The sequence below is a fragment of the Physeter macrocephalus genome, chromosome 7 (assembly GCF_002837175.3).
Source record: "Physeter macrocephalus isolate SW-GA chromosome 7, ASM283717v5, whole genome shotgun sequence".
NCBI lineage: Eukaryota > Metazoa > Chordata > Mammalia > Artiodactyla > Physeteridae > Physeter > Physeter macrocephalus.
Genome location: NC_041220.1, coordinates 124,585,965 through 124,601,711, shown reverse-complemented (window position 1 = coordinate 124,601,711; position 15,747 = coordinate 124,585,965). Strand labels below are relative to the sequence as shown.

Sequence of the window (15,747 nt, the reverse complement as noted above, 5' to 3'; positions counted from 1 at the left end):
AGCTAGACAGTCCAGTCTGGACTAACTCAGACACCTGGGATATAGAGGAATAAAATAGCAAAAATTAATGGGATAGGAGGTCTTTGCTGTGAAGTGGTAGGGTTCTTTCAAATCACACTTAACAAATGTAATAATGAAAGATTGGTATTTGAGAATTAATCAACATTGCATTAAATACACTGGAACCAGCCTATGCCATTACAAAGTTTAAGAAGAGGTATGGTAGAAATTAAAAAGAAGAAAGTTGAAAATCTTTTAGTTGCTAAAAAATATAGTGAAAAGGAGAGGCAGTTGTTATTGATGCAGTGAAGCAAACAACATGAATACCCCATTTATCAGAGGAAGAAATTAAACTGATAAATATATATATTACCTATGTATTATATATGAAATTTATTTTTAAGTGTTAAAACTAAAATCTCAACACCTAAAATTAAGTATACATACTACTTGTTGCCAGGCAAGATTTTTTGTGTGTGACCATAAAGAAGGAAATAATTTGTTTTTGTTTATCAAAATTGGAGATATATTTTATGATGTGTTTCAGATTTAGTTTTTAATGATTGGTATTAAAATAGGTAATAAACTGCAAAGTGCAATCAATTTAATGCATATAACAGAAAACACTAGAATTAGCCACATTTATTTATTTATCAGTGACAGTTGGGTTTTCTATGGAAATTTCTATTTAGAGAAAACTACTCTATCCAGTTCATGAACAGATTCCCATAAAAGGTTCAGCCACTACTAGGCAATAAAAAGTAAAATGTGAAGTTCCACATTCCATCATTGAACTGATAATATATTCAAAAGAGGGTGTACAATTTCTCTTACAATTTATGTATCTTTCAATTAATGTAAGCTGCACAACCAAGTTACACTGTATTCAGCTAAGTATGTTAAATTCAAGATTTTGAGGAAACTGGCTCACAAAGCCTTAGGAGAAATGTTACTTTAGAAGCTAATCTAATCATCCTTAATTGTGTCTTAGTCCTCTTTGGAAATCTCACATGATTCCAAAAAGACAGGTTGGGGAAAGGAGAAAGGACGACTGCTTACTGGGTTGTAGACTACTGTCTGTGGTGCTTCATTGCGTCAAGAAGGAGCAGAGTCCAGTGGAAGAGGAGTTCTGAGATTGAGTATGGCCTTTCCTTTCACTTGGAACTTTGTTTAACAGGAGTCTAGAAAGTAATTAAATGTACCATTATCACGACTGATTTATGTCAAAACTATGCACACTTTTTATTACAGGGTCATCCTTCAGTATCCGTGGGAGATTGGTTCCAGGACCCCTATATATACTGAAATCTGTGGGTGCTCAAATCCCTTATGTATAAAATGGTGTAGTATAGTCAGCTCTGTGTATCCTCAGATGCAGAACCCAGGGATGCGGGATACAGAGGGCCTACTGTACTTAATTAAATGGGTAACCAATTGACTAATGTGTCTGTGATTTCTTAAGTTGGTATTTAATGAACATTTTTATTAAATTCACCTCAGTGCGCAGAGATTAAAGCAGCATTTCCTGGTTTCTTTTCCTGTGGTTAATTAAGTCCTTTGAGATATGGTTGTGTACACTTTATGGTGGTTTACACATCTGTCTGTTCTATTAGTTTTTCAGACGGGAGACAGGAACAAAAAGGCACATGGTCATTCTTGCTGAGAATTTACCCTACTTTTCTTCAAGCAATAGCATGTAAAGCCAGCTAGGCTTTTGAGAGCTTTCCCTATGTGACTTAATTCTGTGCCCATTTCTAGACTTTGGAATGTAGTGTGCTTATATGTAGCTTTTATTTTTCTACTTTTTCAGATTTGAAATGCTTATTATCAAGCATTTATATGCGTGTATTAAACTTCTGTAAATACATTCTGCTTTGTTTCAATTCAGTAGGACCAATGTCATGTTGTACATAAGGGAGATTCATAATAATCCCTTGAAATACTTTGCACCTTGCTGTTGGGTAACACATATGTTAATACTCTTTTGGCATCATCTAAAACCCATAGGAAACCCCACGATATTTTTACCTCTAGAAAGTCAATCAGTAAGTGAAAACAAAACAAATAAAAACTGATTATCCATGCTTATGAAATGAGATTTCAAACTGTGCGACGTTGGCCCATTATAAAAATTTGTAGAATTTTTGCATCAGCATTATTTCATTTAATTCCAGCAGTTCCCCCAAAAGTAGTAGTATTATACCCATTCTGCAGATGAAAAAGCTGAGCTCAAGTTTATAAAGCCTAGAAGCGGTAGAGCAGAGCTTTCTGACCCAGTTAGTTGGACATGCCATTTTGGTATCCAGGTTCTCCCAGAGAGAGAGGGATGCTGAGCCCAGTTTTTATCTAGAAGACTCAGAGGAATACATGTACATTTTAAAGCAGTGACGAATACATACTTCAAATAATATTTCTTTGTGTTCACCATGCCGTACATTATATCCCTAAGACTTATTTCGTAACTGGAAGTTCATACCTTTTGACCACCTTTACCCATTTAGTCATGAAATACATTTTTAATAAATGAAATTGCAGAGATGTTTGCAATTGACCTGTTGCCAAAATTAGTGAAATATGTAACTGTGAGACTTAACAGGAGAAATCCCAGGCAAGAGTTATTTGGGATTGAGTTCACTTGATTTGGGGGTTCAGTAGTCAGGAGTATGCTTCTATAAAAGAATATAAGTAGCCTGTTTTAATGTGTGTAAATACTTGAAAATTAAAAGGATGTTCTAAGAAGATACATTTTTCATTTATTTTGGTGAGTGTTAAGAAAAGTGATATAAATAATACTTTTACAGATTCTGCAACTTCTGACATCAAACAGGCACACCTACTTACAGCCGCACCTGTTCTCTCTCCTTTCTCCCACATAAAGAAGGGTCGCTCCTCTTTCTTAAGAACAGGCCTTCCACCCATGTACCTCCTCCTGATGAACACTTACAATGTAGGTTATCCCTGTTCTCCGTTTGATATTTACCCGCTCACACTCAACAGGATTCTTTTCGTTGCTTTTAAAACATCAGGTTTCTCTTTCTATTCAAAGTCTTTCCCTCTTGATTCCATATTCCCTTCCAGCCGGGACCCTTTCTCCTTCCCTGAATTGTCCATATGCCGGGTCTCCGTTTTTCTCACCACCAGTGCCCTCAGCCCACACTCACCAGGCTTCTTCCTCCCTCAGCCTTCCAGTGGTTCCCTCTCAGGTCACTAAGCCACTCAAGGCTTTTTGCTAGATCTTTGCAGCAGCATTAGGTGTTGCTGACAAGTGCCTCCATCCTGAAATAGCTCTTCCTTTGGCTTCTCCGAATCCACCTACCATCCTAGCCAGACTTTTTCTTTCTTTCTTTCTTTCTTTCTTGTTTTTTTTTTTTTTGGCACCTTATACTTTTTGCCAGCTCTTAAATGTCTGAGTCCCTTCCATTGCTTCGCACGTGCATTTTCCCTTTGCTGGGTTCTTCCTAGTTGTGTCCTTCGAATCCAAGCTAAGTTATCACATTACCAGGAAGCCGTCCCTTAACCCTGGGGGAGGTGAGCTCTCTCCGCCACGTGCTGCAGTAGCACCGTGTCCCTCTCTGCTCTCACACTTATCAAGTCATTTTCCATTTCTCTGGTGGTTGATACATGGCAGACTCCACTCCCAGTCTGTAAGCTCTTTGAGGGTAGGCACTGTATCTCTTTTATTTCACTGCATTATACTTAGTCCTTGCATAGTTCTTGGTACGTAAAGTGCTCAAAAAATTCCTTTTTCAAATGAATTACTTATCGCTATCAGAAGTTTCATTTTAGTTAAAAATAAGAACTCATATCTAGGTTAATATGTTTTCTTTCACCAGAAGGTATTTCAAATGTACTTTAGTTTTTCATATAGATTCTATTGTAACAGTATAACAAACATCTTAAATTCTAAGTTTGATTTTATTAGCTAGGGTTCTCCAGGGAAACAGAATGAATAGGATGTATGTGTGTGTATGTGTGTATATAGAGAGAGAGATTCCTTATAAGGAACTGGTTTACCTGATTGTGGAGGCTGACAAGTCCCAAGAGCTGCAGGATGAGTCAGCAAGCTGGAGACCAGGGGAAGCTGATGCTCTCGTTCCAGTCTAAGTCTGAAGGTCTGCAAACCAGGATAATCAGTGGTGTAGTTCAAGTCTGAAGGCCCTTAGGCTTGAGACACAGGAAGAGCTGATGTTTCAGCTTGAGTCCAAAGTCGGGAAAAAGCCAGTGTCCCACTTTGAAGGCAGTCAGGCAGAAGGAAATCGCTCTTACTCCCTGACATGTCAGCCTTTTTTCTGTTCAAGCCTTCAACTGATTAGATGAGGCCCACCCACACTGTGCAGGGCAGCCTGCTTTACTCAGTCTACTGAATCACATGTTAATGTCATCCAACAACACTCACACTGACACACCCAGAATAATGTTTGACCACGTATCTGGACACCCTGTGGTCCAGCCAAGTTGACACATGAACTATACACCATCACATTGATCAAATAAATAAATATCTTACAGTTTTCTACTTTCAGTCTTTTTTCTGTCACATCAGCCTGTTGTGGTTGCCTTGTTATTTTCCTCAAATGCTGTAATTCACAGGGCATGTTTAATCTATGCCTAACTTTTCAGTATTTCCATGTGTTGAAGCTGCTTTTTCTGTCTAGTTTTCTGCAGCTTTCCTGTAATGCCCAATGTTCTAGCTAGGTTTGTTCTTTTCATAGTGCAAATATACCCTCTGTGACGCTGTGACTTTGCTGATGTTTTTTCCCTACTTTAATAAACCCATTTTCTCATGATCTTATCTTGTCCAAAACCCATCCAGCTTGTGAATTTCAAACACTGTTGTGAAATTACCTCCCCAAATTCTACAGCTGCTACTCCCTGTACAACTGTCTTGACCCTTTTTGCGCTTTACTGTAATTTAACCATTTTGTTCCGTTTCCACTGAGAGCATTTAAAGTGCTTCAGGACAGGAACAAATATGGGTATTCTTGTGAATGTGAGTATTCTGCAGTACTGTGCACATTATGTGCTACAATAAATGTGTTGAATGAATATTCAGTTTCTTTAACAGGTTTTTGAATTAACTCTAGGTATGTTGAGTGGGGTATGCTTGGCCTGACTCTGGTCTTCTTTCTAGGGAGCACTGCTTGTCTAATTTGTTCCCTTATTTCCAGTTGGTTGAGGTATTCCCAACTGTTGTCTAACTTTTGAATTCTTAAGAATTTGTTAGGGTTGGGAAATGGATTCTAGAACCCTTTTTGTAGTGAGTTTCACTTCCCTGAATGACATTCTTGCTTTTACTGTCTTATTAATTCAAAAGGAAATTGCATTTGTTTCCCTCTTACTTAGTTCAATTCAGCAGATCCTTTGTTGACACCCTTCCCTGAGCAAGGTGTTGCATCAGTATTGAGATTCATACAAAGAGGAATATACTAGAGTGCCTGCCCTCAGGGAGCTGCGTGTCTTTGGGGAAGGGAGGAGACAGGAGAAGGGAGTGTGCTTAGCTAATGCTTTTGCAGTTTAGAATGATGACTGTTTGGTGAATGATAATTGATATATAATACAGGTAAATAGTCCCTTCCCCGTGCACTTTACAGCCCAGTTGGGGATACAGCTAAATAAATACAGATCAAGGGTAAATACTTTGAGAGGGCCAGCTAGATGGTTAGGGAGGAACGTTTGGGGGACCTGTACCTCCGGCTTGCTTATATAATAATTTGGGTGAGACCCTGTTTTCTGATGTGATGTGGACCAGTACTTGGTCAATTAATAGAAAAAGAATGATCGTAGAATTGATATGTCAACCATTGTATTTTAACTTGTTTTAGAAATATGCATTTATTTGCCAGGTTTTTGATCTGTGACCAAATTCTTTTTGATTCTGCATTTAGGTTCTCTCACTAGAGTTTGCTACCATATTTTTTTCATAACTACTCTGTACAGTCTCCAGTTTTACTAAAAGGCACAAAGGTAAGGCTGTAAAAAGACTGTCAAATTACACAAAGCAAAGCAATGATAAAAGATGGGAGGAAATCATAAAAGTAGAAGGATTCTGCGCTCAGGTTGCTTTGCAAGTCTTTCCAAAACCTTCAGTTGATCTTCTTAGAAACTATTGAATTTTTTTCTGACTCATATATTTTTGCTTTATGTAGTGTTTAGCTAAGTTACATAATTGCAGTAACTTGTACCGGTGGCATAAACCGGTGTGGGAACAAACACAACTGACCCTTGGGACTCAAGCAAGCAAGTCAAGTGATGAGGACAGGAGTGTGCAGGCCAACCAGGGAGTAGGCTGCTGACTGAGAGGATGTGGCCTTGGGCATCATTCGGCAGAGTTTAGGATATGCAGAGTGTCAGGTAAACCCGGGAATCAGTTAACTGAAGGTCAGTTAAAAGCATTGCCAATATAAAATAGAGCAAAAAAGGGAATGAAATGTTGCCGTTTGCAGCAACATGGGTGGGCTTGGATGGCATTATGCTAAGTGAAGTAAGACAGAGAAAGACAAATACTGCATGTTATCACTTATATGTGGAATCGAAAAAAAAATTACAACAAAACTAGTGAATATAACTAAAAAGAAGCAGACTCAACAGATAAACCACAAACCTAGTGGTTACCAGTGGGGAGAGAAGGGGAGGGGTGGGGGAGTAGGAAGTATAAACTATTGGGTGTAAGATCGGCTCCAGGATGTAGTGTACAACATGGGGAATGCAGCCAGTATTTTATAATAACTGTAAATGGAAAGTAACCTTTAAACATTGTATTTAAAAAAATAGAGCAACTGTACTGTAGGAACACAATATGCCTTCTAATCCCCTGTATATAAAATAGCTACCCTATTCTCCATAGCATTATCTTATTCTAGAATTTTTTGGCCTGTCAATATTGATAACTTACCTTTAAATAAAGTAGCTGAGGTATAGTAGTTTTTTTTTTTTCTGTGAAGAGCCAGTTTCTTAGGATCACATCACTTCTTTTTTTTCTTTTTATTCGTCTCATCTTTTCTCTTGACTTTTTTTCCTCTATGATGTCAGATTTGTTTCTTATGATGCTTCAAACATTACTATCTTTGCTTGAACTCCTCAAAGAAAGATATGTATATGTGTTAGTGATTTGTAATTGATATTCTTTGCTTATAGATTTGATTTTTTGTTTAATATAGTATCCCATTCCTAGGAATCATATTAAATTTTTTTCTTGCTATGTGGCTAATTATGAGTTGTGATTAGAAAAGAGACAATTTTATTTGCATTTGTCTTCGTTTTTCTTATAGGAACTTTAATGCACTTTAAACATGAAATTAGCTTATCCTGCACTAGTCACTATTTTAAATACAATTTGCCTTGATTGCGAGATGTTTTCTTCTTACTCTCAAAATAATTTAAAAAAATGTTATTTTGCTTAAATCATGGTATCAGTCAACTTTTGCCAAGAAGACTGCTCTAACAAACAACCCTAACCTTTTAGTGCTTTATAGCAGTGAAGATTTATTTCTTGTGCACACAAGTATGGGCTGCTGGAAGCTGCGATTCTACCCACGGCTCCATTCCACTTGGTGTCTGAAGGAACAGCCCTTATCAGGGACATGCATTTTCCTGACAGAGGGGAAGGAGCAGTGACCCAAACATGTGATGGAACAGCCCTTATCAGGGACATGCATTTTCCTGACAGAGGGGAAGGAGCAGTGACCCAAACATGTGATGGCTCTGAAATTATCAGGGACATGCATTTTCCTGACAGAGGGGAAGGAGCAGTGACCCAAACATGTGATGGCTCTGAAAGCTTCCCCTTGGACGTGGTTCACTTTGCTTCTCATCACATTTCATGGGTCAGGGCAAGTCACCTGGTCAAACCTGATACAGCATGCCCCCCACCTGCAGCACTGAGCCACATGGCTGCTTAGCACCGTCCTCCTACTGGGAGGAGAATGGTGAATACATTGGAATGCTATGATCTGTCATACTTATGTCTCATTTTAAGGATTTTTGGTTTTATTGTTCAAAATTAATAGATACAGTCGGTGAATTTTGCTGTGGAAATGATTTTTTTTTTCCTGAGTTTTTTAGTTTTGTGTATGGAGCTCTATAGAAATGATGTTGAGACTGATTCAGGATTTTAGTAAGGAAAAGTTAAGTGACAGGATATTAAATATGGAATTTTTACTATTTCATTATATTTTCTTTTCTCCACCTTTGTCACTTGTCTCCTACTTCTATTGATTATTGAGTAGAAGTCCAAACTTCCCCCACCCCACACTGGTATAGATTGTTTGAATTTGTAAGACCAAGAATTGTTTTGAAGATACTTCCTTTTGTGCTGATTACCCATTAGTTGTCTTAGCTAGATAGTCTGGATTTTCGCAGCTTACTACTACCTTTTGAGTACAGTGAATTGGGCCTTTGCCAATTTAAAAATCGTGGTTTTTCTTACATAGTCCACATGTGGACAGCAGTCTGCCAGCAAATAAACAAATACCAAGTTAAGTTACAGACAGATGCAGCTGAAATACCAAGTCACCCATGGCCTCTTCTGGAGTTATGTTTATTTGCACACAGTGAGGATTAGTATTTCTTTGTAAAACAAGAGACAGTTACTTTTGCTGTTTAGAAATGGCAGAACTGAACCTCAAATGCATGAGTTCAGGAAATCTATCCTAGTGAGGCGTGGTACTTCAGAAGGGACAATGGGCAAATTGTCAGAGAAAGTTGAGGTTTATACATAATGTCGGATGTCGAAGGGAGATAGGAAATTTAGTTACATCTCCTAGATATCCAGGAGTAAATGTTTTGAGATAGTGGCAGAATCAGAAAGGATTAGACTGGAAGGCATGTTTAGTTTATTTGGTCCTAACTGTGGTCACAGTACAGAAGCAGTCACATTGACAAAATCTTACCAAGTGATGGCTTACATTATCTGATGTAATTTCCAAGGAGGGGCCCTCTAACCTCACAAGGTTGTCTATTCCACCTATTCCTTGACAGCCCAGTTTAAATGGGTCTCTCCATTCCATTCCTTCCGGTAGAGTGAGGCCCGAGAGGAAAAGCCGTGATCACGTCAGCACGTAGGCATACTTTTCCCTTCATATTCATTAACTCGGTTCTCATGAAGATGAGTTTATTTCACTTGTGCTTGAATCCAGCTCTGGAAGGAATGAGAGAATAAAGTTCACCTCAGTCATTTTCCAGAGGTGATAGGAGACTTGCCTAAGGGGAAAGAGCCCAAGAGTGGGAAAGCCAAAGCTGTCTTTTGATGGGGTGTTATTTTTTTCTGCTTTACGGTTGAGGAAATTGAGGCCCACAGGGATAAGGGAGATGCCTGCATAGCCGGAGAGTGGCAGAACAGTGTCAGTTCCCAGATCCCACTATCCTCGTCCTTCTCCCTAGGCCTGGGTTCTTGCTCTGGAGCGGGGGCTGGGAGTCCTTTGCCCATGGACTGATTCCTGTGGTGGAACCTCCCAGTCAGTGTGCTAAGGTACGCTGGTAAGTGAAGAATAGGTTCCTAGTGTGGTGTGAGATATTGCTATGGATGATAGTATTTTTATTTACACTAAGTTAACGCCTTCAAAATTCATGACAGTTGAATGCGTCTGTTCACGTGGCTAGTCTTCTATACTTTCTGAATTCAGAAACGATTCTTTTAGTGCATACGAACTTTGGTGGAGCCAGCCCCCTGCCTCACGAGAATGCTCTGTAGTGGCCGTACCACGTGGCACTACCTCTGACTTGCCTGTTGAATCACCCCAGTCAGATTATTGCTTTTTTCTGGATTTGTCTTCATTACATAAGTTTGTTTCGGAAACTCTGACACTCAGAGTTCTCAGAGACGTTTTTGTGTGTGTAAATTTGTGTGGAAATCTGAATTCCATAATACGTGGTAGTATCACAGTGATGACTCTAGTAAAATCCAAGCCACCACTATTTTTTTCAGCTTTCCTAAGAAACATCAGAACTCTATGCTTTTGTTATCAGAATGCATTGGCTGTCCAGAGGAAGAGCATTGCAAGTAGTTTATTATCTAAGATAATTTTTTTTTTCCATTGGGGATTTTGAATGACTCTTACTTTGCAGATTTGTTGAAGAAGAGAAATTAGCTTTAGGGAATTCCCTGGCGGTCCAGTGGCTGGGACTCTGCGCTTTCACTGCCGAGGGCCTGGGTTCGATCCCTGGTCTGGGAACTAGGATCCCGCAGGCTGAGCGGTACGGCCACAAAAGAAAAAAAAAAGAAAGAAAGAAAGAATAGTAATTAGCTTGAAAACGGCTGAATTGACTAACACTCTTGGGCCCCTGAGTGAAGGACCACATGAAAATACATTTATACATACATACAGAGAAGATACATATTTAAAGCAAAAATGTGTAGTTGGTGTTTTAGTTTGAATCCTTAGGAAGAATTATTATTAAATAGAGTAACATCTGTGAACTCTTGAGGGAAAACTTCATCACCTTGTTCTCCTCCTTGACCCTTCTCCTCCTCCCACACTCCATATACAGTCTGTCAGGAAATGGTGTCAGCTTCTCTTCAGATCACACTCAGAATCTGATTCCTTCTCACCACCGCCACTGTTTCCTTGCCATAATCCTCCCATGTCACCACTGTCCGTGACCTGGACTACTGTAATAGCCTCCCACCAAAAGTAAATGAAGGCAAATATTAGTGAACTTTTTCGTAGTAAGTGCTTTTCTTCTGTAGACACAAGCATATTAGTGTTCTCTTTTACTATGCGTATTTGTAAAATATTGAGCAGCTATTATGAGTATAGCTTATGCTGTGGGGATACATGGCAATTCTTGTTCACTTCCTTGAGGAAACCATCTCTGGGGAGACGAGAGGAACAGATGAATGTCGTTGATCACATGAATTAAATGACGAAAACCACAGAAATAAATTACAGGTAAGTGTCCAATTGAAGAACTCCTGGAACCTACATGAATTCAGTAGGTTAGAAAAGGTTTCATGGAGGGTGCACGTGAGCTGTGTCTCAGACGTTGCTGAGGAGTCGTAGCCGGGAGGCCAGGTGGCATCTTTGCAGTTGTACTGAGGAGGATTGAGTTCAGTGTTTTCTGAGAGGCAGCGTACCAGTTGGACTGAAGAACAGAAGGCAGGTTAACTTGAAGGATAGTTGGGGATGAGAGGATGAAGTGTGGGTTTATATTACCAGTTGGTGAGCCATTGGAGCCATATTTGGGACAGGACTGGTACTACATATTGAGAATCCTGAGCTGTTGGATACTGTTGGGGGGGCAGTAAATGTTATTGTTAGGAAATCTTTTTTTTTTTTGGCTGCACCGCGTGCCCTGTGGGATCTCAGTTCCCTGACCAGGGATTGAACCTGTGCCCCCTGCAGTGGAAGCATGGAGTTTTAACCACTGGACGCCAGCGAAGTCCCAGGAAATTTTTTTTTTTTAAATTTTATTTGTTTGTTTGTTTTGGCTGCGTTGGGTCTTTGTTGCTGCACCCAGGCTTTCTCTAGTTGCGGCGAGCGGGACCACTCTTTGTTGCGGGCTTCTCATTGCGGCGGCCTTCCCCACCGCAGAGCACAGACTCTAGGTGCCACAGGCTTCAGTGGTTGTGGCGCACGGGCCCAGCCGCTCCGCGGCACGTGGGATCCTCCCAGACCGGGGCTCGAACCCGTGTCCCCTGCACTGGCAGGCGGATTCCCAACCACTGCGCCACCAGGGAAGTGCCAGGAAATCTTAAGGAGAGCTTAGAGTGTGCTTTGGAGAGCGTGATGGGTGTAGCTAGAGTGACTCGCTGTCCTGGCTTGCCCGGGACTCTCTCAGTTTCAGCACTGAAAACCGCATGTCATGGAAACCCCTCAGGGAAAGCAGATGGTTGGTCACGTAAGGTATAGTATAGGTCAGACAGGCAGTTGGTACCTGAGGTCCAAACCAGAGTCAAACATTAGCACATTAGCAAGTGAACAGAGCATGACAGTCAGAAATCCGGGGCATTTCAGAGCTCTGGTAGGCAGGCAGTGGAGCTGGATTATATTTTGGCTGACAGCAGTTCAGCCAAATGACATTTAGCATTGTCACAGCAACTTAGCGTATGTGACAGTCTAATTGAAACAAATTTCGAAAAATAAATATTTTAATCACTGACTTTCAAGTTTTGTGTACTAGTAATACTAATAATGATAGCAGTGCTTATCATTAATGAATACTTAACTTGTGCCCGGCACCTTGCTAGATTTTACAAATAGTCTCACCTTTAATCCTCACGACCAGCCTGTGAGATAGGCAGCATTAGTTTCTCCACTTTATGGATGAGGAAACTGGTGGTTTGAGAGATTAAGCTGTTTGCTCAGTTCCACAGCTAATTAATCATAGAAGGAGACTTGAACCCTGGCCATCCCAAAGCTCTTAGTTACTATTTAGTACCAATTCCTGGTGTCACGGAACCTGGTTTGTTTATTATTTATTTTTTTCCTTTTACTACAGAAGTAATACTTGTTAACTCTAGAAGCATTGAAACACCTGGACTAGCAGGAGACTATGCAAAATACAGTGTCAGGGAACCTGGTTTGTTTATTATTTATTTTTTCCTTTTACTACAAAAGTAATACTTGTTAACTCTAGAAGCATTGAAACACCTGGGCTAGCAGGAGACTATGCAAAATACAATTTCCTCTGTTTAGAAACAAAGTCTGTTGACACCTTTGTTCATATCTTTTTCTTTGGGGGGCACACTGATATATGTTTGTTTCTATACAAATGACATTTGATAAATCTTTTAAATCCAATTGTTAGACATTTATTCTTTTTCAACTTATTTTGTTGGATGTTTAGGCTGTTGTAACTTTTTGATGCTACAAACAGCTCACAGTAGACATAATTAGCTGAAGACGATATACAAATAAAATAAAGCAAAATGAAACAAGACTGAAACACACAAAAAACTCATAATGATGGACAATAATGCAGGAGATGCATAACAGTTGTAAAATCACTCTCTCTGTTGTATCTGGATCACCAATACAGTGAAAACCAGTGACTAAGGAATATTTGCTTTTGAACACACCACGATGTGGAACAGCTTTCTTTCAATTAAAGTTGAATTTTCAGTGAAGTCACCTAGAGCCCGTGACAGGAACCATAAGCAGGACCCCAGCCCCCAGGCAAAGTCCCAGGAAGGCGCTTAATCCCTAAAATGTAAATGCAAGGAGTGATTCTGCTCGGAGGAACTGTGTTCAGGGGAATAAGCCACAAACCCAGTGACCAGAAACCATAGCTGAAATGAAGAGAAGTAAATTTAAGGATCAGGATATTAAAAGTTATCAAAGCTGGAGGTCACGGGCAGCCTAGTGACAACTGGGGGGTGATGCTCAGTCCTGTAGTGTTGGGTCAACGCTGTTTAAATCCTTCTTGCCAGAGGGCCGGAGATGGGGCCTGGGATGAACCTTCAGGTGGGGAACATCACCCCAGAGAGTTTGAGAGAGCTCCAGGGATTAGAAATTTGGTAGGTTCTGACAATCAGAGGTTTTGAAGAAGGAGAATAATACAATGAGAAGTTGTTGAGTGATTAAATCAGTAAGGAAGCAATTTGACAGGATACTTCTTAACAATAATTTTATTGTGATGGCAAATGAAAAGGAAGGGGCTCTTGGTCTGGGCAGTGCTAGGAATTATATGTAGAGAGATATCTAGATCTCTCCATTAAATAAATAGATTGGAGCAATACCTGTCATGACTTTCCTCTTATCACATGTTTGGCATACAGATAGAACATGTACTTGATCCTTGGAGCTTGTAATGCAGCCATTACTTTTACTAAATTGAAGTTTTAACTGGTATGTTAAAATTTTCTTTTATTACAGAACCCCTAAATAGGCATGTTGTGTCTTATGATTGCCGTTTAAGTTAATGCTATCATGTTTTACAATTAAAAATTATTATCTTCTCTTGGTGCTATGAAGGTCATTCGTTATAAAATTAATGACTAATATGCTGGAAAGACATTTCAATTAACTTTCTTGGATATTGATCAGATAACCACTAAGATTTATGATTATTTTCTGAAATCTTCATTAGGTGAGCCCTTTGTTGCTTTGGTGACTCTTTTAGCAAGTAGTTTCCAAAACCTGGAAAGTGCGTTTCTGAGTTAATTGAAAAAGAAATCTTTCTTTTGCTGAGTGTCCACATTAGTTTTTGTTTGTTTTTGTTGCATTAAAAGTAACAGTTGTATAGAAGTTAACTGTGTTCTTAATTAGAAATAACTTTCTGTGTTTCTGGAGGTATGAAATTCATGAACTTCCAAGAATGCTGTAAAATATTACAGGAACTTCATTTAATTAACTGCAGCTAATGGTTAAACGTGCTTCATTGCTTTGAACTTTTGAATCAATCCTCCCTTACACAGTATTTGATAAATGTGATCATAATTTCTGCCTCATCCATGGAATTTTCTAATATTTATTGTTTTTAAAATTGCAAAGTAATCTTTGTTGTAAGAAGAAACTAAAACAGTATTCAGTATAGACTCCTACTTCTCCCAGCCTCAAAATGATAACTTTATAACAGTTTGATGCATATTTTCCGGTTTTTCATGGGGTTCTGCTTGTGTATACATACATGTATATACATGCATACATTCATTACAGATTTCTCCTCCTCCTCCTCTGTCTCTCCCTCCCTCACCTAGGTGCTATGATATTGCCAAAGGAGAGGAGGCTTTGTTCTGTGTTCTTTGCTTTATTGGATTTCACTCCTGGGTGGAGCTTATTGTCCTTCTTCTTTCCCTCACTTGCCCACCGCAGTTCAGGTTATGCTTTGCTTCTCTTTATCCTCAGCAGCCAGGCTAGGAGCCCTCCCAGAACAAATCCTCAACTGTGTAAAAGACATCAATTCAGGGTGTTTCTCCTAGGGACTGCCGGCTCAGCAGCCCCAATTCTGGCTTCCCTGGTAATTGGCCCCAGGCCCAGAGGGGCTTTTTGTATCGTTGGTTCCAAGTATGAAGTTTCTCTGGGGTTTCCTTGGGTTATTCTTTGCTGCATTCCTCTTCTCAGTCTGCTATGGCTTGAGATTTCTTCTGCGTTAGCAACCCTGGCTAATTTCTTCTTCCAGAATTTTCTAAAAAATGGTGGTATGTTAAGGGTGGAACTTGCTTTCTTCTTTCTTCTGTCATTTTAGTGGGATTTAGGTACATGTGATGACCTAGTCAATGTTTTGAACCTCCCAGGTACCTAGTCTTTTTTCTATTCCTGGTCCAGCTTTTTGGAAATTCTTTCAGGGTTCATTTGCAGTTCCTCTGGTTTGTGTTATAACTTGAGAGTTTTCTTCTTCTTTCAGTTTTGCATTTTATATTAATCATAATTAAATCATTGCTATCTCATTGCTCTCTGTTTGGGTTCAGAAATGACACCATTACTTAACAGATTTATTTTCTACTGCATTTATGGACCTCCACAAGGTGTGACTGCATAAAGCCAATTAATGATGCAAAATTTAACTTTTAGAAATTTAAATAATTATCCTTATTTCATTTGACAGGTATAAACGTCACTATCTTTAATATATATTTGTAGTTTATTTGCCAGGTGACTAAATATTGTCAGTTTCCTTTTTCAGTGTTCAGATCAAGTGGAGATATAAAAAACGGAGTAGCAACTTTTCATGAGCACATGATACTCAGTGTATCTTAAAAATGATTTCTGGGGCTTCCCTGGTGGCGCAGTGGTTGCGCGTCCGCCTGCCGATGCAGGGGAACCGGGTTCGCGCCCCGGTCTGGGAGGATCCCACATGCCGCGGAGCGGC

At 39.6% G+C, this 15,747-nt stretch overlaps 1 protein-coding gene across 2 annotated transcripts in view; it reads left to right on the top strand.

Moving 5' to 3' along the window:
• Window positions 1–15,747, top strand: part of PRDM5 (PR/SET domain 5) — a 210,935-nt gene that overhangs the window by 78,855 nt on the left and 116,333 nt on the right. The gene's annotated exons all lie outside the window — the stretch shown is intronic.